General features: G+C 43.3%; 1 protein-coding gene across 2 annotated transcripts in view; it reads right to left on the reverse strand.

The window, feature by feature from the left end:
• The window catches only part of LOC138190738 (two pore potassium channel protein sup-9-like), a 1,051,447-nt gene that overhangs the window by 551,647 nt on the left and 472,007 nt on the right, over positions 1–27,793 (reverse strand). The gene's annotated exons all lie outside the window — the stretch shown is intronic.

Consider the following 27,793-nt stretch of genomic DNA (forward strand, 5'->3'; position numbering starts at 1 on the left):
AGAGCGAATAAAAATGTAATAAATAGCATCAACTCGGAGCATAATAGTTTGGAAAACCTAATGACGAAACACAAAAAAATTTTCGCAAAAGAGAAATTCGATATTGGGACAGTAAAAAACTACGAAGCAACGATAAAACTAACGGAAAATAAATATATAGCAAAAAAACCATATAAATGCTCAATTCAAGATAAAATGAAATAGAAAGCCAAATTAAACAATTATTGAAGACGGGATTGATAGAGGAATCATGTAGCCCATACGCCGCACCAGTTACATTAGTATATAAGAAGGAAGAAGCAAGAAAATCTCGCTTATGTATCGACTACAGAGAGCTGAACAAAATAGTGGTCCCAGAAAGTCAACCTTTTCCGAGAATCGAGGACTTAACGTTACGAGCAAGAAACTGTAAATATTTCACAAAGCTAGACGTGAACTCGGCGTTTTGGTCGATTCCGTTACGTATGAAAGACAGGTACAAAACAGCATTCGTAACCCATCATGGGCACTGGCAATGGTGTTGTTTACCATTCGGGTTAAAATCATCACCGGCAATTTTCCAACGAATCATGTCAAGCATAATAAGGAAAAATCAGTTAGAGGCCTTCGCCGTAAATTACATTGATGATATCTTGATTTATTCAAAAGACTACAGGGATCATATGAGACATATTGAACTGACATTGAAAGCCCTACAAGAACAGGGAGTCAAATTAAACCTAGAAAAGTGTGTGTTTACACAAAACAAAATAACATATTTGGGTCACGAAATAGGAAATAATTATATAAGACCGTTAAACGATAATGTAATTGCTATTAAGAATTTTCCAACACCACAGACAAGGAAACACATTAGACAATTCCTGGGGAAAATAAATTTTTACCTGGAATATATTCCCAGATCAACAATACTTCTGGAGCCACTCCATAATCTATTGAGGAAAAACATAGAATTTAAATGGTCAGAATGTTGCCAAGAGAGTTTCAAAAAAATAAAAGATTATTTATGCTCAGACCCGATTCTGGCAATATTTGACCCAGCCATCCCAATAAAGATGTATACCGATGCCTGCCTACAAGGAGTCGGGGCAATATTAAAACAAAACCAACCAGATGGACAAATAAAACCAGTATTTTTCTTCTCACGCAAATTAACAGAATCACAAAAGACAAAAAGAGCAATCTATATTGAGTGTCTTGCTATAAAAGAGGCAATTTTATATTGGCAATACTATCTGATAGGACAAAAATTTACGGTTTTCACAGACCACAAACCACTGGAAAACTTCAATATAAAAAAATGTAATGATCCAGAATTGAGACAAATTTTAAATTACCTGTCTCAATTCGACTTTGAAATACAATATAACCCGGGAAAAAAATAACTTAGAGGCAGATTGTTTATCACGTAACCCAGTATTAGAAGTAGACACTAGAGAAGATGAAACATCAAGAATAAAAATAGTAAACTCTCTAAAACTAGATGAAATCATTGACAATCAAAAACAATTAAAGCTTGATAATAAATACGAAATTGAAGATAATATAATTTATAAAACAATGAATAATAGAAGAAAAATTTGGTTAACTGAGGAATTTGGCATTGAATTGATCAAACATATACATAACAAACAAGGACATATAGGAACAAAACAATTAACATTAACAATTACCCACAAAATCTATTTCAAAAATATGCATAAACACATAAAAACGATATGTCGCTCCTGTGAAACTTGTATAAAGAATAAAACTAGAATCGGTCACTTCGAAGCTCCACTATCACAACTGGGCCCAGCCTCCGAACCATTCGAAATAGTGGCATTAGACACAATAGGAGGCATTGCAGGCAATAAAAGCACAAAAAGATATCTACACTTGCTGATTGATCATTTCACGAGATATGCTTTTATTTCGACGTCAAAAACGCAAACCGCAAAAGACTTTATAAAATTAGTAGACCAAATAAAAAATAAGAACGAAATACAGACTTTACTTACAGATCAATACGCAGGGATTAATTCAAGAGAGTTTAAACAACACTTAAAAACTAGAAAGATAAACTTAGTCTTCACCGCAGTAGATTGTGCTTTTTCTAATGGTCTCAATGAAAGAACCAATCAAACGCTTGTCAATAGGATAAGATGCAAAATATTTGAGAACAAAAATCGTCCATGGTCCACCATAGCAGAAGAATGTGTGGAAGAATACAATAACACTATCCACAGTTCAACAGGATTTACACCGAATTATTTACTAACTGGAAGAGATAAGTCAATCTTACCAAGCGAACTCAATCACAATAACGAAGATAAACTGAAGGATAACAGATTAATAGCGTATCAAAATTCAAAAAAGATTCACGAACAGAATAAAACCTACTATGATAAAAATAAGGTTAATATCGAGTACAACGTAGGAGACTTAGTATATATACAAAATAGTAACAAGTTAAACAGAAACAAATTAGACCCGATTAGAACAGGTCCTTATAAAATAAAAAAAAAAATATCTAACTTAATATATATGATAGGCAGGGGACAAAAAAATGAATCCCAGATTTTCCATGCGAGCAAACTAATTCCCTACCACTTATCTCCCAAACCTTCGGCACGAAGGGGGGGGATGTAAGTTTGACCTTATCAAACTTAATCTCCCAGTCGAGTACATGACAGAACTGTTATGTACACGACTGAAGGAGACGTCGAGTGGAGGACACAGTGGGAGCAAGAGAGTCGCTCGCTAGCGGGCATACGGCATAGTCCTGTACAGAAAACTTAGAAATATAGAATCACTACGAGATACCGACAATTGTGTTGATTCAGGTGCGGTACTAAAGTTAATGTAATATTATTTAATTGTAAACGTCAACTTATATTTTGTGTGTTTTAATTACAGTTATTTTACTGCAACTTCACGTGTCGTAATTTCTCCACCTTTCCTCGAAATTACCAAGTCTCTGATTTCGAAACCTACATCTATATCTATCATACCCCGGGCCAATGGCGCCCCTAGCGGATAGATAGGAAATAAGACCGTGTGCCTCACTAACGGTGACACCCCCTACCACTCAAAAGTGCCGGAGTTACCAGACCTGTATGTAAGACCGTGGTTGCGACACTATGGTCGAAGAGCGATCGCTTATTGCGTTTGTCCTCATCCAATGGAAATGCTACTGCTGACGCCCTTGCATCGCTCGACAGATAGCTGTCGATGCTCTTTCGCAACATGGCGCCTCATCCCTCCTTGTCGGCCCGACGCTTCAGTTCTTCTGAAGCTTACGCCACTTAGAAGATATGTCTTCTCGGTCGTCTTCCGAGCGCCTCCTCTTCCTCGTCTTCCCCTTTATCTTCTTACTTGCAGTTTTTCACCACTTCGCGATATTATTCGATAACGGAACGCGGAATCTAGCTCGATACCTCTGAATGATTCAGCACAACGAAACAATATGACGAGTCGGGAACGCCGCTGCCCAGTGGGGATCATAGAGGTGCTGCCATCTGTTCTTTTTCTAGATCTAAAAACGATGTGAATGTTCACCTGTCGGTAACTCTACATATGTTATCTTGAGAACGACGCTCGAGATTATAATTCACTTATGAAATTGAAAGAAAAACAATAGAATTAGCTTTCTCGATACGTGGATCATTAATTACGAAGATATAAGGCAAACTGATTGGTATCGCAAAGAAAATTGTTCTGCCGGATACATTAAGTATCAATCTCACCATACGCTCCAATATAAAAAAAAGTGTAGCAATAGGCCGATTTGGTAGAAGTATTACACTCTCCGATGCTCAATGTAGAAAGCGAAATTGGAAATTAGTACGTGAAACTAAAGATAAATGGCTATCCAGTACATCTGATCAGGCATTTACAAGAATAACGAATAGAGAAGCAAGCAAAAATGTCTTGGATCAATCCCTTCCATTGATAGCCTGTCACAAAACATCAAAAAGACATTATTCAAAGAAAACATCAATGTCTCGTACAAAATTACTAATACGTTGGATAATATATTTACGTATTTAAAATCAAAAACTGGTACACTGGTACAAATCAATATTGTTTATAAAATCGATTGTAAAGATTTTAATGAACATCTAAAGAAACGGATTGTCAATCATGAGTATGATGTAAAAACGCGGGATCCAGATAGATCAGCGTTGGCTCATCACTCATTGGTTGAAGGGCACAGTTTTGATTTTGAAAATGTAAAGATTATAGACGAAAAAACTAATTGGCATAGGAGGATCATAAAAGATATGATATACTATATCTCTTTATCTAGTAAAAAAGTTTCAAACAAATGAACAGGTAGAAAAAGATTATAATAACAATAGTAAAAAAAGACTATAATAACAATAGTATAAAAAAGATTATAATAACAATAGTATACGCATGAAGTTGGCGGTGGGGTGAGATCCCGAAAACAAAACAAAAAGCATCTAGCAAACCCTTTGACAGCTGTCATCGGCTGTTTATGACAGTCTTTGACAAATATCTTAATAGGTATCTGTTTCTGACGCGCAAAAAATGAACATGCAAACAAAAATTATCAAGATGATTCCCGACGGGAATTGTCTTTTTCGCGCGTTGGCGTATTGTGTATACGGCACTCAAGATCGACACGCAGAGGTGAGACTGAGTATCGTTTCAAATATAGTGGATAATTGGTCTACATTTGCGGGTTTTATTACAGGTAATGAGTCAAACGGTGCTGTGATTAGGTCACCTGGTGATTAAAAATCACATATGAATAAAAATGGAATATACGGGGGAGAAGCAAAATTAGCTGCAGCTGCGGACATTTTTAAGATATGTTTAATGGTGTATCGCGAAGAACAAATTCATCCACACCGGATCGGATCACAAAATGAAACATAATTCTCGCTACTCTTCACCGGCGACGGAGACAGTGGACACTTTGATGTCTTGCAGAACCAAAATAAAATTCAGATAGTGAGTAATAAGTATGAAAAGTAACAATCAAATAATAGTAAATCTAAATATATTACCAAACAGTCAAAAGGACAAACAGGATTTACGATGACAATGGAGAAAGGAGGAGTTTCAAGCAGCAGACAAGGCGATGAAGATGGTGGATGGTCGGAAGTATCACAAAAGAAAGAGGAAAATAAAATTGTAAGTGCGAATAACCAAATAAGCCAGAGAATAATAATAAACAAATATTCCTATAACCAGGCAAGAGGACGACCAGGATCTATGTTAACCACAAGAGAAAAAGGTGTTTTGCGGAGTGAACAGCAACACAAATATAGAGAAAAAAATAATACAAAGAAGGTGATTTTGGAGAATAACGGGCAGAGCAGTAGCAAAAATAAATCAGCAAGTCAAGGAGATAGATCGATATCAATAGAGAAGGAACACCAATTTTCAACCAACGAATGGAAGCTTAGATTGATGAAAAAAAGAAAAGTAAGCACAGAAGGAATTGAAGTCGACAGCAAGTGCAGACCTGTCATCAAATCAACATGAAGGAATTCGCCTGTCTACTAGACAATGCGTGAGGAAATAGTGAGGCGCGCAGCGCCGAGTGCCCGAGGCGCGTAGCGCCGAGATGGGGTTGGCGCGCGAAGCGCACAGGGGCGAAGCCCCTAGTCTCTAAAAATAACACAATCAACAAAAGAACTGACATTGAAAATTTAAGGGGTATGGCTACAGTAGCAGGCACAATATCATGTGCATATTCAACTTTTTTTTTATATGAAAAAAAAGTTTATTTTTAAAAGTAATGAAAGGTTTATCAAATACATGTCTTTAAGAAATTTTTTCCTCTAATTCGTTCAAAGAGAAGATGGCCACTCACGGCACGTTTCCGGTGGCACATTTTTTTTTTTATGCTCCGCTGCATGCAAAATTGTATCCGTAAATTTGGACCTCGAATAAAATAAAAAAAATTTTGATATTTCACATTCAAATATCTAGAAAAGTTCGTAGGATTTTATAAGAATACTTTTTTTTTCAAAAGTGGCGCGCATTTGAAGTTGACCCTGTTACGAACGGCTCCTTTGAATCACGCGACACGAGCCAAACGTGAAGCTTCTTGCCCAGCGCATTCCTACGATGGTCGCTTCTCCGTACACAACTAGATGAGTCAAGAAGTACAATAATACTGAAAAAGTGGCGCAATGGCAACTCTGCAGAATAACGCCCCACCACCGACGAAACCGAGCCGTAATTTGTAATCCATTGACATCTTTGAGTCAGTCGAAATTAAGGAGTGTGAGGTCAATGAGATCTCAGCCTAGGGATGAATGAGTGGTGCATCCCGTCGATCGAACCGGCCACTGGAAAGGACCTTCCATCACGCATAAAAGCAACGGATGGCGAATATTGTGATGATTTTCTACCGTCGTTTCGAATTCGTCGCTTTGAATTCGTTGCTTTGATTTCCAATTTTCATGGTCAGATCAATGATCAGTGACCTCGAAAACAGCTTCCTTCTACTTTCGGTGAAAATCGATCGATTTTTCGTTATTGATGTCAGCCATGCTGTATCCGCCATTTTGAACTTTCAAATTTGGACTTCAGATTTGGAAAGAGCAACGTCAGAAACCCCTAGAAATCAAGTTTCCCTACAATCTGTACGTTAGCCCCTATTATGCAACAGATTAGGAATTGTCAAAAAATAGCATTTCAGGGGGGTAGTTCACTCCCTCAAAATTAATTTCAATCAATATAAAAAAATACCTATCTTTTATTTTAGCATACTCAACATTCCTACGAAGTTTCATCAACATCGGAGGCGGACACTTCGTGGATATTCCTTGTCAGCGGTTTGATAGGTAAAACCGTTTTGAAATAAAATTCCTAACAAATGTGCCAATTCCTCTAACCCATTCACAAACCATTGGATTCAAGTTTCAGCACCGTTAATTTTGAACGTTGAAACGGAATTGTCGATGGCGCAATGCGGGTAATGTGCTACACTAAACGGAATGTGCTTTTCCGTAGACTGTTGTGTTTTTTGACACTTCAATATGAGTAATTTGCAGTAAACATTTAAGATTTGCGGACATGCATAACGAAACAATTGCTTGGTGTTCAAACTTTTCGAATTTCGAAATCTCTGCTTCCTCTCTGGGTAAAACAACTTTGGTGTCGTTCAAATTTGTACAATCGATTTGGTGCTTTGTCTAACATGTTTCAGAGTGAAAGTGCATCAGACATCTATCACACAACCGAGAACGATGTGCATATTTCGTAATATGAGAACTTTTTTGTCGAGATGAATTTCAAATACAAACAATATCATATATTTTTTCTTTTCACAATTTTCCGCACAAACATCATCTTCGTCATCTTTAATTTCACTTTCTAGTACTGAGAGATGAATTACAGGTTCATCAGACTTATTCGTACTAATGTGAATCGGCACTATTTCACTTTTTTTCGATCATCTTGGTCTATACCATAAACATGATTAGCAAGTTCATTGAGTTTGTTAAGGGGCACCACTAGTGTGAAATTTTGTAGAAAAGGTGATTTTTTGCAAGTTTTTGAAAGAACACTACTGCGTGGAATGTTTCAATGTTATAAGGATATATTTGTGGATATGTAATGAATACAAGATGAAATTTTTAGACAAAAAAATTGAAAACTCAGCGAGTCATTCGAAATTTCCCAAGGCTCCAAAAAAAAATCCCTTCACTGCTGCAATGATAGCGACCTTCACAGAGCCTGAAATTCAAAAAAACAAAAAAGTTCATCAAAGGAAAAGGTATTGCCCGTACCATGACCCTCGATCGAAAAAAAAAAATTGAAATCTAACAAATTGGCGGAGTTTTAAAAAAAGTTTCAAATTTCGCGCGAAAATTTGATGATTTTTGGCTTGCCAAAACTACATTTTTTATTCGATCAAAAAACTGGAGGGTCATGGTATGCAGAAACATATATAAAAGAAGCTAAAACAAAAATCAAATCAATCGGATGATTTGTCTTCGAGTTATAACTGCAGCAAATTTGAAAAATGTAGTTTCAAGAAAAACGCGTTTAAAGTTTAAGTTACTGATTTCATGGTTATAAATAGAGAAATATCGTACCTACTGCTAATCTGCTATTCCAGGCCGATACAATGTACCTTCATCTTCTTCGAAAGACACCTGTAGGGCCGCTGAAGCCTTTCTTCGAGCTGATCGACTCTCTTTCGAAGTAGCCTGTTAGCGCTGATCTGCTACTCGTAGCCTCGTATTATCTCTGTCAGCGGCATAATGGCTTGCTGCAGGTCCAACTATTATTCGCATCAAATTAAACTTTTTTAAAGTAAAAGAGTAACCGTCATTGAATATTGAAATAGCAAGGTAATTGGATAATTCTATAGTTTCAAGACCATTGTGGAGATGTTTCGGAGCAAAGTGCCAAAGCAAGCCATTGTAACTCTCGTTGTTATTTTGAGTATTATTACTCTGGCATCTGCCGAGTAACTCACGCCGAGATAAGTCTTCGAATATTGGTTTCAGAGTTTTTCGAACCTTTTGATCAAGTGGAACGTAATCGTGCTTGAACTTAGTCATGTCCAATCGTTTAGCTTCCGCGCAGCGATAAGCGCACCAGCTTTCTACGCGGACAGTATTCATGTTTAAGATTTTTATCGCTCGAACTCAAATGATAAAATGTAGCCCAGATCGCTTTATACATTTCATCCACGTTATCTTGATGTCTCATGATCGCTAAGACGTAATATTAATAATAATAATAATGTTTATTCAATCGGCCGTGGAGCCAAGACTCTTTGCGGCCGTCTAATAAGACAATACATAGAACAATGAAGTACAATATAAATATATAAAGAACAGACATAAGTCAAACTATAAACAGGGTTTATATATAGTATAGTACACAATATAGCTCACATCATGCACACATGGCACATTACCAGCAATTATAACTCAGAAATAAAAAAAATAAAATTAAAAATAAAAATGATATGTAACAAGATACAATAAAATGATAGCATCGACAACAACATGTCAAGTGATCTAGCTCGATTCGATATTTAATAAATAATCATAACAGTTTCTACGAAACTCTTGGAACGATGGCTGAGTTGTACAGTAGGCCGGCAGCAGGTTCCAAGACCTGGCAGCTGCGGCCATGAACGATTTATCAAATTTAGCACCACGACAGCGCGGAAGCTCAAGGTAGTCTTGCCTGATATCCCCTCGGCGAAAGCGAGGTTCAAGAATACGCAAATCTCGTTTGATGAGTGGCTTTTGATTTAACACAAGAGCTTTGTATACTAAGCAGTCCAGGAAAAATTCTCGTCTAGACCGAAGTGTGAGCCAGCGGAGACTGGCAAAGAACGGAGTGACATGATCGTACTTGGATAGTTTGAAAATGTACCGGACGCAAGCATTGAGTTTTCTTTGGAGCTGTAGCTGCTGCTGGCTCATTATGTCAGTGTATACCGCTGCACAATAATCAAAAATCGGAAAGATCAACGTAGTAACCAGTTTTTTTTTTCAGCGGTAAGCTGAACACGTCTCCGTTCATCTTCAACTGCGCAAGGGTCCTCGTGCTCCGCTTGCATATCTCTGCTACCTGCAGGGACCATGTTAGCGTGTTCTCGAGGATAACTCCTAGATACTTGACAGATCTACAATAGTCAATAATAATGCCACCAACTATGATGGGAGGTGCAGATACGATATTGATCTCAGCTAATTTATGCGACGTGCCAAAGATTACCGCCTTGGTCTTGTTAGAGTTCAACTTTAGTCCGTTTCTATTGCACCATTGCGTTATCAAAGCAATTTCCCCGTTTAAAACACTCATACAATTTTCAATCTCGCACGGCTTACACCTCCGGTAAATAGCTAAATCATCCGCATAAAACAAATGCTTGCAGCGCTGAAGTAGATCGCCTGGATCAATTACATAAATTGAGTAAAGCAGCAGTCCCAAAACGCTACCCTGCGGCACTCCACTTACAATATCCACCCATGCTGACAAACCTGTATTATCTATTCGTATCGCTTGCAATCGGCCTTTTAAGTAAGATTCTATCCACCCAACGGCCGCCTCATCAAAGCCCGGCGCTCTTAGCTTGTATAATAAGATATCATATACGACAGAGTCAAACGCCTTGCTAAAATCGAAAAAAACAGCAATCGTCAGCATAGACTCGTCCATTGCCTGCCGAATATCATCGCAAAGTCTTAAAAGCGCATATTGAGTGCTAAGCCCCCCTCTAAAAGCCATTTGATTTACGCCGATAGTACCATTTGCTGATATATATGTAGTTAACAATTTGATCGTGAGCACACCTTTCAAGTGCTTTTGAGAATGTGCAGAGCAGGGAAATAGGCCGGTAATCAGAGTATGCGGCAGGATCTCGAACCTTCGGCAATGGCAAGACCTAAGACCGTCTCCAGGTCGATGGAAAACAGCTGGTCATAAGAGAACAGTTGAATAGATCAGTGATACATTAAATAAAATAAGGCAACAGAATTTTATATGCTTTTATGTAAAATTCATCTGGGCCCTTCGAGCCTGAAGTAATCCTCATAATTGCCTGTTTCACAACACCACAATCAAGCGCTCTAAACGAGAAAGTATTCTGACACTCCGTGACACATACGCCAAGAAACTCATAATCAACACTGACGGATGCCCCTCTTGCCGCATTTACAAAGTAGTTATTCAGATCATTTAGGTTAAGAACGATATTTACATTTGAAGCAGTATTTTTAATTAGGCCTAGTCGACGAAAGTCATCCCAGAGTGATTTTGCGTTCTTGCACGAACGAAAACGTGATTCAAAGTATTTCTTCTTCGCCTCTAAAATTCTCTTTTTGATAACTTTACGCAGATTAACCTATTCCTCATTCGCGAAACCCGATCTTTTAAAAATCCTGTAGAGCTTGGAACGTCGACGCTGAAGATCCTTTATGTCACGGTTCATCCAGGGCGAAGGATGGTCACGAACTCTCCTTTCCCTCAGTGGCGCGACAGCTTCAATGATGTTTCCCAGATGCTCATGTAAGCGGCTGTTAATAGCATCCACCAAGCCTGCATCAGCAATTCTTGATAAATCAAGACCCGAACAGGCTCCCTGAAGGTCAGCATCATCAAGTGAGCCCAGTTTCTGCACCAGATCTTTTTCTGTGTAGGAGCAGGTACACGGTAGTACATATTGCACGGAAATTAGATCATGGTCGGCTAGGAAAGGCTCAGTAGACTGCCTCGTAGAAAGGACTGGGTTCAGCTCACTGACCAGGCAGTGGTCAATCCATAAGTGACTGTTAGCAGTATGATGAGTCGAAGTGTAAGGTACTACGTGAAGACCTAGGCAACAGCAAAACTCCAAGAGGGAGTCAGCCTTTGCATTAGTCGCGTTTAAGTCGATGTTGAGATCCCCGAGCAATATGACATGTTTGCAGCGCGGCATGATGTGATCCAGGTCAGCCTCAAATAGATTTAACGAACCCGATGGCGGCGGGTTGTACACTGCCCCCAATAGAATTTTTTGCCTTGAAGAGCACCAGACTTCCATCAGCAGGTACTCTGGAAAACCCGGGATGTAGACTGAGCTGAGGACAAGTCTCGACGACAGTATGTCCCTGATGTAAAAGGCCACACCACCTCTGGTCCTACCCACTCGATCGCTTCTGAACAGCGTAAAGGAGGGCAGCCTCAATTGCGCGTCCGACACGTTGTGATTCAGCCACGTTTCACTCACGGCAATGATATCGAAGTAGTGGATTCTAAAAAATTTTTTAAACAAATTGAAATTACAATTCAGTGAACGTATGTTGATATGGCAGATGCTGAGAGGCTGGCTGCACGCAGAAGCAGAACTTGTAGGCTGATTGATAGTAGGTGATGGTGAGGTGGAAGCTAGCTATTGCATATGATTCTGCAGAATCTCTAATCCAGATGCCGACAGCAACTTTAGTGGCGGTTGTTCCGCAAAGAGTCACACATTTACAAAGGACCCTGAAATCCAGACATATCTCAGGGAAAGTGTAGGAAAAGTTCTCGTGATCTGCTGCCTAAATTTATACAATACCGACGGTTGCCGACGGTGAAGCCTTACTGGTTCCGACGAGATATTTTGACCTACTATGAGCCTGTTACTAGGAATGACAGTATTTTTCACTTTTGCAATGATCATGTCAACAGCCTCCTTGGAATCAAACTTTACAAAAATATCCCGATGCCTTTGCTTTGCTCAACGCGTCCCTGGCTCCGCAGGCTTCCCAAGTCTTCTCAGAGAATTAATTTTCAACGCAGCTAACGGAGCGTCAAGTACCTCAATCAGATTGTTGATCACTCCACTCAGATTCTCACCAGCCTTTTCCTGCAAGCCAGAAATTGACAGTTCATCCATGAGAGCCTGCGACTCCATTTGCAGTGCTCTCTGCTCGAAGTTACAACTAATTGAAAGATCTGCTGCCTTGGAAATCTTGTCAGCGATGCCCGCCGAAGTCCCAGAAGCACCTGTACCCTCCAGAATGCCCACTCTTTGCTCCAGCGTGGCAACTTTCTCCGATAACTCGTCCTGTTTCTCTTTCATGGCATCAAACTTTTCATGAAGACTTCTCGTCGACTCGTGCAACTCAGTCAACTTGTCCGGCTGGTCCAGTTCATCCAGCTTAGATAGCTGCTTTTCTAGATTCACCAGCGTGGCGCGCATGTTTCCCTCAGAGCAAGCTGGACAGTTTTTCCTGATAGACTCTGCTGCCTCAGCTGCAGACTTGAAGCCATAATTTAATTTTGCACAAGCAGGATGAAACTTGTGATGAGACAAGCAGCAGGCTTTGATGCAGTGAACTGCGTCACTGATCTCCGAGAAACATAACAAGCACGACATTACCACAGAAGGTACGGGCGCGCCTGTAAAAGAGCGACCCGCCTTGCGCGCAGTGCGAGGGACGAGGGACCTGAGCGTGTGCCGCCGTTCCTACTCCTACTCTCCTACAAGTAAGCCCGACACAAATACACACGGTCACACGTAGTTAATGCGTAATCAGACGCTATTTATGATAGGCGAGAATACAAAGTCAAAGGCGAAGGCACAAAGGTACACACTGTAGTCTTGGAAACAGATATGATTGCGATACACCTTATGTCCATAACAATATCACACACACGCGAGCTCAAACAGTTATGGTTATCAATGCGCAGCTGCACAGCACCTGATAGAGCAACTGTGAGCGAAGACGGGAGCGAGGCGAGCGAAATTTCACTCTGCAATTACTCTTATAGTTTTTATAATGTGAAAGTGCCGACGGTGTCACTCCGGCTGCAGATGCACACTTGGAATCCGCAACGAGGATGATACTCCGCAAATTTACCCTCGAGATAGTTCAGGAGATAGCACAAAGCAAACACAGAGCACAAATATAACCGTCGTTTTCGATTGAACTTTTAAAACTAGTACATTTGGAGTTTATTGATTAATTTGTAGTTAATTTCAACGTATTCTTGCTTTTTCCTCCTAAGGTTTTATCAGCGTTCTTCAAACTATGGCATCGTGATCCCATTCTTTTTTTTACATGTAGATAGCACTCAAGGTTTTGTACTGGAACATCATGTGGATTCAAATCCAACAATCTTTTGTAAGTGGCACTATTACCATCGCCAATGTACCGCGTATATTTTACCTTGTAATTATCAATTGCGCGACCAAACATCTCTTTTAAGATCAACAATAGAAACAATAATCCCTTTACAACGGCTATCCTAGCTAACAAAGCCCGAACAATAACACAGGTGTACGATCCATAAGCTAACGCAACTTTCGAACCGATGAGCAGCTACTCTGCAGATGGATGTAACTCAAGAACTATTTGAGATCTGCACTTGAAATTTTGATATGCTATTTTTAAAGGTATAGATTATCAAAATATCTACAAAAAATCGATTGTTTCAAAATTTCAACTAGTGTTGCCCCTTGAATTTCAAAATAGTGTTTTTGTCTAGAGACATGGGAAAGTGTACATCATTATACCGTGTCACTGAACTCAAATGTAGGTAAGCGCTGGTAACATTGGTGTTATTATTGTTAGCTGGGAGCAGAGCTGCGGTGTCCGACCAAAAAAAGCGGCAGGAGTCGTTGTTTCGAATGTTCACCACAGCCTGCCCATCTCTGACATGCTTTGGTAACAGGATGTAGGTATACAGATTGGAAATCTTCCACCTTTGTCAACAGACGATCCATCACATTTTCCACGAACGATTCGTTGATATTCGCTGACTTGAGGATGATTTAGTCTCTCGTATCAAAAAATTTGATCTCATCAACCATGTGACCATCTTTTCTTACTTCCAATATACAAGCTAGAATAACGTTTACTTTAAAGCTCCTCGCTTTTGGTAAAGTGTTTTTCAATCTTGTCACTCCATGTTCTTTCGCCTCTGGTAGAAAACTCTCTACGTCTTCATGTTTCAAATTGACGATCGATCCGGTTCGAGTTCTCTTCTCAAAAGCAGACTCAAATTCTCACCAGTGTACTTGATCGAGTCTTCTTTGTTTGCGCGTACCTTCACCCGTTTGCTGAAGCCTTGAGAATTTTTTTGCAAGCAATTTCAGAAGTACAATCGGTTTGATAATTCTCGTTTTCTCCCCCATCGTTGATACCTCTTTTTTTTTTTTTTTTTTTTTGCCGAAGATCTACCGCCGAGTTGGAGTTCCTCAGCTCGGGGGCAAGGAACCGCCTTTCGGCATTACATCTTGCTCCCGATCCAGCAAGCTCGATGCGGCACCGTAGCGTGCCTCCCGAGGGAGGCCAGCCCGGGCGCCTGCATCATGCCCGCTGGGGGTAGCCAGCACGGGGCTAAGGTTGGATTCAGCTAGGCCCGTCTACTTTTCTCAACCGGGCTTCGGACCGGCTACGGCAGTCGCCCCTGGTCGGGAGCCCCTCCCCGTGGGAGCGCGGGGTAGCATCCTTCCAAGGGATGTTAGATGTCAGGGAGTTCTGTCTGCTCTGTGGGTGTCGGCTCTGAGCCCTATCTTTTTTATGCGCTTCCTCTTCGACTATGTAGGTCCCATGGGGGATAAACTGACTCCTGGGTATCTATAAGGCCCATTTACCACCACCTAGTGGGTTGGCTATTGCTGAATAGATAAATAAATAAATAGTTAAAAAGTGCTGTAGAATCACTGGAGTAAGGGCTAATGTAAAATGTGTCAAATAGCTAAATAAAAATCGAATAGGATGGAAATCCTGTCAGTAATTAAAAATATCGTGTGTGAACATCGAATAGATAAAAAGTGATGTAAAATCACTGGGGTGTATGAAAGAAAGAAGAAGAAAACACATATCTAAGATATAATAACTAGGTAGGTAAAGTAGACTAGATAGTAGCTAAAATATCGTATGTAGATGTGGTAAATAGGTGTTTGTGGTCTCTTGTGCCTAGTACCCCTTGTTCCGGTCGCTTGCTTCTTTGGTGGAGATAAGCTCCATCATTTTCCCGGATATAGCTTTCCAGTTACCTTCTGTTTCTAACATGATGGTTATCATGTTGTCTGGGGTCAAAGTCGGTCCCTGGTACCCCCAGTTGTCCTTTCTTATATCCTTCCAGTTCGGACATTCGAAAATAGTGTGTATTGGGCTGTCCACCGCCGTCTCCCTACAATACTCGCATTTGGGGCTCCTTCTTCTCCCAAACTTGTGGAGGTATTCTCCAAACGCCCCGTGGCCTGTCAAGACTTGAGTGAGCGTATAACTCAGCTCTCCATGGTTTCGGTGGTACCATGGATCGATGTGTGGAATCAATCTTCTGGTCCATGCTCCCTTGCTTGTCTTCTCCCATTCGCTCTGCCATTTCCGCAGAGTCGCGGCTCGTGCCTCCTTTTTTTCCTTCCTCTTGAGGCTTTCTCTTATCCTCTCGGTGAGTTGAGAGTCTTTCCTCAGGAGTTGTAAGTTATACAGCTCTCGCTGTTCTTGCGCTATGAGATACAGGGGCGGTTGCCCTGCCAGCACCTCTGCGGCCTCTGTGGAGGTCGTTCTATAGCCACTGATTATTCGTAGCGCCTCCATTCTAAATATTTTTTGTATCGCCCTGCGGTGTGTCTGTGTGTTCAGAGCCGTGGCCCAGACTTGTGCTTCATAGAGGGCGACTGACCGCCCTACAGCTGCGTATAGTTTCCTTCGGGGGGGTGGGGGGCGCGGCCCGCCCATGTTTGGCATTGGTCGACCCAATATTGTTGTCGTAGTTACCGCCTTTGACACGGCGCCTTTTATATGCTCACCGTACGTGAGTCGCTTGTCTAGTCTTACGCCCAGGTATTTCAGTGTTTGGGCGTACTCAATCTGATGTGCTAGTACTCTAACCCTCGTGACTCCCTGGTACTTTTTCTTCTTGGTGAAGAGCACGGCCTCCGTTTTGTGTGGAGCTACCTCCAGGCCCTGTTTCCCTATCCACTTCACGGCCATATCCGTCGCCAGCCTTGCCCTCTCTGCCGCGGCTCGTGGAGTCTTTCCCACAGCCAGAATCATAGTATCGTCGGCGTAGCATGTAACGGTAGTGCGCTTTGGCAGGTCCAGGCGCATTACCCCGTCGTACATTACGTTCCAGAGGAGCGGACCCAGCACAGATCCCTGGGGAACTCCTCTGGTAACGGTCCGCGCTATAGAATAATGTTCGGTTTCTATAGCGATCCACCGCTCCTGTAGGTAGTCGCTGACCAGCGCCATAAGGTATGCGGGTGTGTCGGCCCTGCAGATCGCCGCCATAATATTCAGCCATCCTGCGGTGTTGAACGCGTTTTTGATATCCAAACATACCGCACATGCGGACTCTTTCGTCCGTTGCGCCTCCGAGATGACGTCGGTCACAGCCCTAAGTCCGTCGGCGGTCGACTTGCCCTTCGTGAAGCCGTACTGGTGCCCACTTAGTCCCCTGGCCTTACGCAGGTGGATCGTGAGCCTGTTAGCTATAATATTCTCGTATAGCTTGCCCATGGTATTGAGGAGACAGATAGGTCTGAACTTGGTTGTTTCGTTCGTATCTTTCCGTGGCTTCGGGATAAGTATCAGTCGTGCGGCTTTCCATTCGATAGGGAAGTTCAGCTTCCTCATTAGTTCCGTATACAGGGATGGCAGAGCGTCCGGATACGCCTCCTGCAGGCCCTTCAGTGCCTCCATTGGAATACCATCCGGCCCGGGTGCCTTGCCCTGGTTGCATGTTTTTAGCGCCTCGATCACGTCAGGCACTGATACTCGCAGGGTCTTGGCGTCGGTTTCCTCGACGACCCTGTCTATTTCTTTCAGGGTGAGTTTTGGGTGGGTTTTTCCCGGTGGGAAAAGCTCTTCCACCGCCTTGACGGCGTCCTCCTTGTACGCCGGTGCCAGGGGGCCGGGTCCCGCTAATTTTCCCGTAATGATTTTATATGACCTCCCCCACGGGTCTGCTTCCAATTGAGCGAGGAGCTCATTCCACGCCCTCTCTTTACTCTGACGTATTAGTGTTTTAAGCTTTTTGCGCGCTTCTCTTAGTTCGGTGGTCAGCTTCTCAAGGAACGCCTCCGACTTCCTTCTCTTGCGCGCTCTTTGGAGTATTCTCCGCGCTCTCGTGCAGCTCGTGCGGGATTTCGCGATGTCCCCGGTCCACCAATATACGGGGGGCTTGCCCGAGCATCGGGTCCTTCTTTTTGCTACCCTGTTCAGGCTGTCCACTATCAGCCGGATGATCTCCCGTTGGAGCTCTGGTGCTCGGAGCTCCTGCCACTTGGTATTTATCCTCATTTGGACCATAGCGTTCCGGAGTTTTTCCTTTGATGTCGTCCTCATATTCCAGCCGGGTATGTCCCTCGGGCGATCGCATCCTGTGTTCCCGTTACCGACTTTGACTGGCATTATTCTAAACTCGATTCTCCGGTGATCACTCATCGCCTCGATGTCCTTGATCACGCGCCATCCCGTTACTGTCTTGGCGACCGCCTGCATGGCAATGGTAATGTCTATTATAGACGTCGCCTCTCCTCTGTGGAAGGTGGGTATCTTTCCTACGTTAAGACACGACCAGCCGTGCGTGTTCATGGTGTCCACGATCACGTTCCCCCTGGGGTTTTCCTTAGTCCCTCCCCATGCTTGGGCCCAGGCATTCAGGTCCCCAGCTAGTATAATGCTGATTCCCTCCTTGCTTGCAGCTTCAGTGGTTTCGATCACTACCTCGTCCCAGTAGCTTACGAATTCTGCCATTCGTTTATTTGGAGAAAAGTACATCGACGTGATGCCCAAGGTTTTTCCTATTTCAACAATAACGTACCCCTTCCCGGTCCGGATTGTCTTGGCCTGGGTCCTTTTGATTATGAGGATTACACCGGCACTAGCTTCATGGCATATCCTGGCATGAACTCCTGTCCCTATTCGGGACGGCAGTTCAGAGGCAATTATGATGTCGACGTTATTGTTCGCCGCATCGGCAAGTATTAGGTCCAACGCCTGGTGGCAGCGGTTCAAATTGGCCTGCCATATTTTCATTGTGGGAGGACGATTGTTACCTGCCATTGATGAGGTCTTTCGCGTCCCTATGTCTGCCGGGGGTCTCTGCCCCCATGTCTCCGTTGCGAGTGCTGCTCCCGACTGGGGATCCAGCTGGCCCAGTTGCAGCAGGACTTCCTTGCTCAATTGGGGGCCTCCCCTCTCGTTGGTCCTTCCTGCGTGTCTTTGGCGTATTTCCAGCTTTTAGCCTTCCGCATTGTCTTGCGTTGTGATCCGTCCTCCCACATCTGTCGCATTTGGTAGGGCTAGTTTTGGTATCGGTGACCTTGGCCTTTGTCCAGCCTACTCTTGGGGTGCCCAGTTGCTTCAGACGGTTCGCAATTCTTGTTGGTAGCTTGACCCACGCAGCCCTCTCCTGCCACGGGTAGGTGAACATTCTTACTACGTGTGTTTGTTCCCGTTCCTCTGCCGATGTGGGGATCTCCGAGCAAATGGCGTTGATCAGATCACTTTCATCTACCAGGATGTCCATACCCCGTATCTTGGCTGTAGTTCCGTCCCCCAGGGTTCTGACAACTGTGTCCTGCGGTAGTGCTTCTCTAAGGCAGGCCGCGATGTCACCCGCCTTTGCCGCTTCTGTGACGCAGAGTAGAAGTTTCCCCCCGCGCGGCATCCTGACCTTCTCGACATCACTTGAGTTGGTCATCTTGGCTTTGACCTCCCGCAGCATGACCTGATACGTTTTTCCCGGCATGTCAACCATCACCGCATGTCCCTTTTTTCTTGGTGAGGTTTTCCTTGCTGTCCCCGTTGATGGTGGGGCCTTCGCAGGGGGGCGTGTCCCCTGTCCGTCATGGCCGTCATGGCCGTCGTGGGGGAGATCCTCGGCCGTCATCGCAGTGGCAGCGGCGTACGTCTTCTGGCCTTCTCCTCTTCTCCCCTCCGTCCCAGGTGCTATCGCGTAAGGCGCCACTGTCTCGGTCTGGGTGCCGATTGACCTAAGGTACTTGTTGCCCCTGCATATTTTCATGGCATCGCTCACCGTACTGGTAGAATTCCGACTGGGTCTATTGATCGTCACCTTATTCCTCTGAGGTGGCCCTGATGCGGCTTTCGGAGGGTTCCTCCTGCCGTTTGTTTTGGGGTCCACATCAGAGTTTGTTTCGCTCGAGTCGTCCTCTCGTTCGCAGTTTCTCGCTACGTGCCCCGGGTCTTTACACCTATAGCAGACTTTTGTTGGTTCCTTGCACGTTCTGGCCATATGCCCTTGGTCTCCGCATTGGTAGCAGGTGCCGGAATCCTGCCAAGGTCGCGTTCTGGCTGTCGACCAGCCGATCCTCAGCCTGCCCTCTCTAATCAGTTTTTTGGCCGCCTGTGCGTCCACTTCGGCGCAGGCTGTCTGGACTCCTGAGCCTTCTTTCGGTACCAGGAAGATGACCCGTGGTGGTTCCCCTACGCCCTGACTAATTGCTATAGCGAGTTCCTCCCGGGTTACGGTGGGTTCTATACCCGTAAATATCACCCTGGTTTTTCGAGGGCCCGGTATAACTGCGGTAAGTCCCTCTTCTGTAATCCTTTTGGTCAGGATCTTTGCTTCCTCCGCACTGCCGGTGTCGACTAAGGCGTTCTCGGTTCTTGCAGCCTTCCGCACCGCTCTGACGTCTACGTCGCTGGTGTTGACCTTTTTTTTAAGGTATTTAATCAGCTCCTGGTAGGACTTACCCTCAGCCCTGATTATGATCATGGCGGCCCGTGTGGTTGCGCCTATGGTTACTCCCCGGTTCGCTTCTTCTGCGTTCTGCTGCGCAGGGTTCTGGGTGGATTCCCTGGCGGTAGTCGATTCCTGGATAGGGGTGGTGGCGGTGTTTCCGTCCTCATTGTCGCCTGTCGTCAGCATTTCCTCTAGGGTGCTCGTTGCCGTAGATGTGAGTATAGCCCCTCCTGTGGGGTGGTTGGGCCTTTTTTGTTGCGGGGACTTTTCCGTTATCGTTTCTTCGCTGCTGTTTCGGTCCCTCTGTCCTTCTGATCTTTTTCTACGCCTGCCGGTGTTTACCCATGTCTTTCTCACCTCGTCGACTTCTTCGTTGCTTAATTCAATTTGAGGTTCGCTGCAAAAGTCGTCGATCATCTTCTGTCCGTCCTCCCTTCTTTGATGAAGTAAAGCTATCAGAGCGTTACTAAATCTTTTCTCCTTCGTTATCGTGACCAGGATTTGACTAATCTTCATTGTCCATGTGACTATGAGCTCTTCCCTCTCGTCCGTTGGCAGGTATTCGTCGTACAGCTCCTCTGTAATCTTACGAACGCACCCATCCGCTTTTTCGCGGATTTCCCTGCGCAGGTTATCACTGCTGCCATAGGTTTTCATTATACTCCTGCCCAGAGTAGCCAGTTTGTCCACCGTATCTTCCAGCTTTATCCTCCTACGGGCGGCAGGTGTTAACTCCGTCCGGTTTCTTTGGTCGTCTTCATCGGTTATGTTGCCTGACAAATTTCCGGCCATTCCAGCTGCGGTGTGGTGAGCTGTGTTTCTTGGATCCTTCTTAGTGGGTCCCTCGTGGGTCCTCCCAGTTGCATGTTCCGGTTCCTGAGCCTTGGGGTCTACCCAGGAATTCGGGTTGTAGTTACTGGATTTCGACGGTCGGTGGCCTACTCCCTCACCCCGTGCCGCCGTGGCTGGGGCTCCGTACCCCTGCTCCGTAAGATTTTTTCTGTGATGTCCCTCCATGACGGGTTTTTTTTTTCAGGGTCCCTCCCTTAGGTCGCCGTTAGTCACTCTCCGCTCCCTGTGGACCTTACCGGCAAGGTAGAACCTACTGGGGCCCGAAGGCCCCGCCGGCATCGCTCCAACAGTTCATCACGGGAAGCCTCAAGCCCCCCACACCACGACAAGTTGGCGACCCTGTGGGAGGCGTTGATACCTCTTGTAAAACTTTGTTAAGAAGCCAGATATTTTAAGATTCAAATTTGATCCATTTTTGAATTTCTGCCGTTGACGTTAAATAATCTAAGATTTCGTAGGCATACTCAATTACATTTATCAATTTCAATTATTTCGTAGATACCACGTTCAGATTCCTTACTTCTAACGTGTAAATGAGAAGTTAAAACTTGAATTTTCGTTCGCCGTGACAAGAACCCCTTTCTCAGGTTGGGCTGTACGCATGTGGGTCTTGAACTAGCTTATCATGTTTCATTTCATTTATATTTTTTTTTTTTTGGAGTTTGCTCCTTGACCCGTTCGGCCCGAGCGGTGACTATAGTCACCCAACGCCCGACGCTCGCTCTGTCCGAGCGGTGACTATAGTCACCCAACGCCTGACGCTCGCACTGTACGAGCGGTGACTATAGTCACCCAACGCCTGAAGCTCGCTCTGTACGAGCGGTGACCATGATACGGCCGCTTGCCGCGACTGCTCGGTCAGCGGGGACGGCGCGACGTAGAATGCGTCCGTACCAAAAGGGTTAAGAAACGATTTGAATTATAAGGCTCGGTACGAAAATTTAAAAAGGAGTAAAATCAAGTGTAATACGAGAACTTGAGGCGTTATAGAAAGAGACAAACATATATATCTGTAGGATTGAACGTGCAAAAGAATGAGATGAAATACATTACACAGCGTATCCTATACTCAGGGTCTCCTCTTTGTGCGATGCTTCGTAGTCTCACTGTATAGTTCACTATCTCTGATCTGAGAGTTGAATGTGTGCGTATGTTTGTACGTGTGTGTTGTGTGCCTGCGTTTACGAAGTTCTGCCGCAACTTGTATACTGCAGCCGAGTACAGGGTATGCATGCTGTATAATAAATATATATGGTAGCATTTATTGTATCCATACAACGTACACAAGGAGCAACCTCACCATCAACTTTTAATGTTTTGAGTTTAAAGTTTTCTTGTGCTTCTATGCATTGATACGTGTATTTTTATGTACTATTGAACAAATCATCAAGTGATTAAAGTTGAAATAATCCGAATAACTACAGATATATGTTTGTTTCTCTCATCATTTTGGAAGATGCGTTCATTTATCCTCTTTTCCCATTCGATACATATCATAATGATCGTTCGTAAGGAGTAAACTCCAGTCGTGCGTCGGAGCTGACAACTACACTTTTTTTTGATTATTTCTTCGATTTATTATATCGTTTTTTTTGTTTTCATGTTTGCAAATGAAGCCATTATATTATAAACCGCATCTCCAATTGATTAATTGATTTCTTGAATCATTTTTCCAATTCTAAAGTACAATTACAATAGTAAGATATATATAACAGCTCTTGATCAGAAGAACGGCGGACCGACAGGGTCACTCTCGTTTCCTACTTCACCGCCAGTCGGTGAAGTTCCCTGCGCAGGGTAAGATTTACCGACATAAGTGTTATCAACAAAAGTGTGACCATGCATGGTGCCTCCCGTATTTCCGCTCCATTCTACCGACGGCGAGTCTGCCTTACCGGTGCAGATGTAACTGATCAGAGTGTGATCGCAGACAGCGCCACTCAGAACATAGGCTGATCTCACATATGAAGAGTTTGACAGTCAGATTATTTGATATCGGATGAGCTGACATTCTAAATTTTTCCAAGATGAGCAGGCATTTTGAATTTTCGTGGATATATGGGCAGTCATTTTGAATTTTGATGTTAGATAGTTGACATTTTCTTACCGACAGAACTGTTTACCACAGATAGCACCACCTTCATCAATCACTGCCTTACCGGTGGCAGTAATATCGATAGGAGCACTACCATAAACGGCTCCATCGTCGCTGTTTTACCAGCAAGGTCAGTTTAGTTTCCAATGACCGCCGCCAGCTAGCGTTACCCCTGCCTCAACGACAGTTGGTGCTACCGACGGGGTCCCTTTTATCGATCAGTCGTTGTTTTATCATTCGGATCTGTTTTACTGCCAACGCTCGCAATAAGCTGGAATTGCCTCTACCCTTACCGACAGTTTTCGATACTCGTGAAAGCGTTACCATCGGCTTGTCGTTGATGGCGCCTTTTTCATCGATCAATCGTTGTTTCATCAATCGAATCTGCTTTGTTCTCAAGCCACAAGACGGCTGCCTCTACGGGGTGATGGCGGTAGAGAGCAATACGAAGTTTCAAAATAACGGTCAAATACTTTGAATATATGTTTTGACTCATCATAGTATCAATCATTTATTTATTTCTTATTATTCATTTATTGATTTATCACTTCTCCAAACTTTACATGGAATTCACGGCGAGTCGTGTTCGATAGACATCATGTTGGGGTAAGTGCCACCTAATTCTAAGATTGATTTATACCAATTTCTTCACCATACCGTTGATTGGACTCTCGACGATGCAATCACTTATAATCACAACCCTATGTGATCACTCATGATCAATACCCTGATTATAGCAGATCACTCTTCATGAAACGCCGCGACAAAACGTAAAATTTCCTCTCCGATGGCAGATTCGTGTAAATCAATGTTAGCGAGAGACTGATGTGGCAGCTTTGTTAGTTTTTGCCGATCGTAAACATAGGCCCGCTGCGGTAGGATCTCAGGTACAATCCCTTGCCTTACGCAGTCACCCTCATTGCTGTGTTATGTTGCTTTACATCCGTCGAGCTGGTACCTACGCTTTAGCTATAGCTGAAGTACCACCTTGTTAAAGCCACCTAGAACAGCCAGAATTGGAACGTGATATAACACAAGGCGCACGCGGTTTCTCTAGTATCCAACGCACAGCATCTTTGGCACTCTGGATCAGCCGCAAAAGCTCCCAAAACTACTTCTTCGTTAATACCCCGTCTCACAGGGCATTGCGTATGCTTCGTGCCTCTCTTTACAGAGCCCGTGACCCGAAGACGTTGCTCGCATTGTATGAATGCCTTCGCAGATAAAGTGATTCTGTCTGGGAATCTCGGCGCATAGTGCCTCACGGCCGCTCTTCCACTCGAACGGCATTCACCATAAATGAAAGAAGGTCAACGTACTCGTCGACGAAATAACTTGCAATATTTTGGTGTGAAATATCGCTGTGATCGTGCTTGAAAAGACTGTGAAGGACTGGTAAATGTCAAGGTGTTTGTGTCAATGCTTATATCCCGTTATCAAAACAATCCCTCATGCGAGTAAACTTTATCTTGGATGTGTGCTACACGTGTGGGCTTGAACAGATTTGGGGATCAAGATATTTCTACAATCACACACTATTATTCTGAAGCAGACCATTATGAATAGAAGAAAGTAGAATCTCAGCACATCCAAGCTCCTCTCAGATCAGACCCCGGAGAAAACTCACCCTATATATATGTATAAGAGTGTTTCGGAAAAAAAATTTTGGATTTTTCTTAACGCTACCCGATGAAATGCCTGTTTGGGACCTCAAAATAACCTCTCAAAATTTGAGCCATTTAGCTTATGCGTAAGAACTGGTGCAATCGATTTTTCGTTTTTTTTTCCACCCTTTCCTGAAAATCTCCCAAAATATTGCAAATTATTCCGTCGACGAGTACGTTGACCTGCTTTCATTTATGGTGAATGCCGTTCGAGTGGAAGAGCGGCCGTGAGGCACTATGCGCCGAGATTCCCAGACAGAATCACTTTATCTGCGAAGGCATTCATACAATGCGAGCAACGTCTTCGGGTCACGGGCTCTGTAAAGAGAGGCACGAAGCATACGCAATGCCCTGTGAGACGGGGTATTAACGAAGAAGTAGTTTTGGGAGCTTTTGCGGCTGATTCAGAGTGCCAAAGATGCTGTGCGTTGGATACTAGAGAAACCGCGTGCGCCTTGTGTTATATCACGTTCCAATTCTGGCTGTTCTAGGTGGCTTTAACAAGGTGGTACTTCAGCTATAGCTAAAGCGTAGGTACCAGCTCGACGGATGTAAAGCAACATAACACAGCAATGAGGGTGACTGCGTAAGGCAAGGGATTGTACCTGAGATCCTACCGCAGCGGGCCTATGTTTACGATCGGCAAAAACTAACAAAGCTGCCACATCAGTCTCTCGCTAACATTGATTTACACGAATCTGCCATCGGAGAGGAAATTTTACGTTTTGTCGCGGCGTTTCATGAAGAGTGATCTGCTATAATCAGGGTATTGATCATGAGTGATCACATAGGGTTGTGATTATAAGTGATTGCATCGTCGAGAGTCCAATCAACGGTATGGTGAAGAAATTGGTATAAATCAATCTTAGAATTAGGTGACACTTACCCCAACATGATGTCTATCGAACACGACTCGCCGTGAATTCCATGTAAAGTTTGGAGAAGTGATAAATCAATAAATGAATAATAAGAAATAAATAAATGATTGATACTATGATGAGTCAAAACATATATTCAAAGTATTTGACCGTTATTTTGAAACTTCGTATTGCTCTCTACCGCCATCACCCCGTAGAGGCAGCCGTCTTGTGGCTTGAGAACAAAGCAGATTCGATTGATGAAACAACGATTGATCGATGAAAAAGGCGCCATCAACGACAAGCCGATGGTAACGCTTTTACGAGTATCGAAAACTGTCGGTAAGGGTAGAGGCAATTCCAGCTTATTGCGAGCGTTGGCAGTAAAACAGATCCGAATGATAAAACAACGACTGATCGATAAAAGGGACCCCGTCGGTAGCACCAACTGTCGTTGAGGCAGGGGTAACGCTAGCTGGCGGCGGTCATTGGAAACTCAACTGACCTTGCTGGTAAAACAGCGACGATGGAGCCGTTTATGGTAGTGCTCCTATCGATATTACTGCCACCCGTAAGGCAGTGATTGATGAAGGTGGTGCTATCTGTGGTAAACAGTTCTGTCGGTAAGAAAATGTCAACTATCTAACATCAAAATTCAAAATGACTGCCCATATATCCACGAAAATTCAAAATGCCTGCTCATCTTGGAAAAATTTAGAATGTCAGCTCATCCGATATCAAATAATCTCATCGTCAAACTCTTCATATGTAAGATCAGCCTATGTTCTGAGTGGCGCTGTCTATGATCACACTCTTATCAGTTACATCTGCACCGGTAAGGCAGACTCCCCGTCGGTAGAATGGAGCGGAAATACAGGAGGCGCCATGCATGGTCACACTTTTGTCGATAACACTTCCGTCGGTAAGGCTTACCCTGCGCAGGGAACTTGACCGACTGGCGGTGAAGTAGGAAACGAGAGTGACCCAGTCGGTCCGCCGTTCTTCTGATCCAGAGCTGTTTTATATACCATATTTATGAAATTTTTCCTCTGAATTTTTGTTCACACTTTTCAATTCATCATTTTTCACAATCAATTGTCTAAAAAACATTTTAAATATGCTATAACTATTTGCAAAATACGCGGAAATGATTTTTATTTTCTCGGACAGAAGCAAAAGAAGAATCTCAGTATGAATCCATAAATTTGACTCGAAAAAAGGAATATGTATAACAAAACACAGTTTTTCTAAATCAAAGAACCACGCTGTCACGAACATGCGATATTACTAGAATATATAATTTAGGGCTTCCAGACAAAGCAGTGATGAGGGAATGACTTTTGGGCTACTTGGCTGGTAGTTTCATTCCATTGCTCAACAAGAAGCTTGAAATAATGTGTAGAATAACTATATATAATCCTACAGTAACTGCAAAAAAATATAAGATTCACAGTACATGGTTAATTAGTATGAAAATGAGCGAGGACACGATTTTCGCAAGATTGTTAGAACTAGTCAAATATAGGTGTCCTCTCTCCGTCGTTTTCCGACTAAACCTCGAAGCATCAAACCTCAAAAGCCGCGAATTTCATGCAGATCTCACTACAGCCAAGTCCGCGGAACACGCAATGGTTAACGTTTTCGATTGCCAAATTCGTAATTTTCGCACAAACACGCACGCGCGCGCGCGAGCTTGCATCTAGGTTTCTTTAATTTCCTTATCCTATTTTTTCTCTTGTCCTGTGAATCGAGATATGAAAAGAAATTCATTCGAAGAATCACCGCGATTTCATGGAAAATGAGTCGCATGAAAGCTGCTCCGCAAATATTTCACAAAATTCTCTAGTATCGGATATGAAATCGCAAAAAAAAATTTTGTTCCCCGAAGAATATCGGACAGCGAATTCCAAAAAATATTTGCTACCCAACTTATTCTTCTATCACGTTCAGCCTCCCGATTTCGTTTTTATGGATTAAGTTTATCACACATGTGAATAAATTTTTCAATGAAAAATAACAGAGTGCAACGGGTGGGCTTAAACGTATGTGGATTGGGAAAAAATACTGCTTAGGAGCGTTGACTGAACGTTCGTGTAGTAGAATTTCATCAAATTCAAACCCATCAATCAATGAAAGGGTATTTGGTACAGAAATAATTGGGTATAAGTTGAAAAATATCTGAATACTTATTCGAA

This window comes from Neodiprion pinetum, chromosome 1, assembly GCF_021155775.2.
Source record: "Neodiprion pinetum isolate iyNeoPine1 chromosome 1, iyNeoPine1.2, whole genome shotgun sequence".
In the NCBI taxonomy this organism is placed as follows: Eukaryota; Metazoa; Arthropoda; class Insecta; order Hymenoptera; family Diprionidae; genus Neodiprion; species Neodiprion pinetum.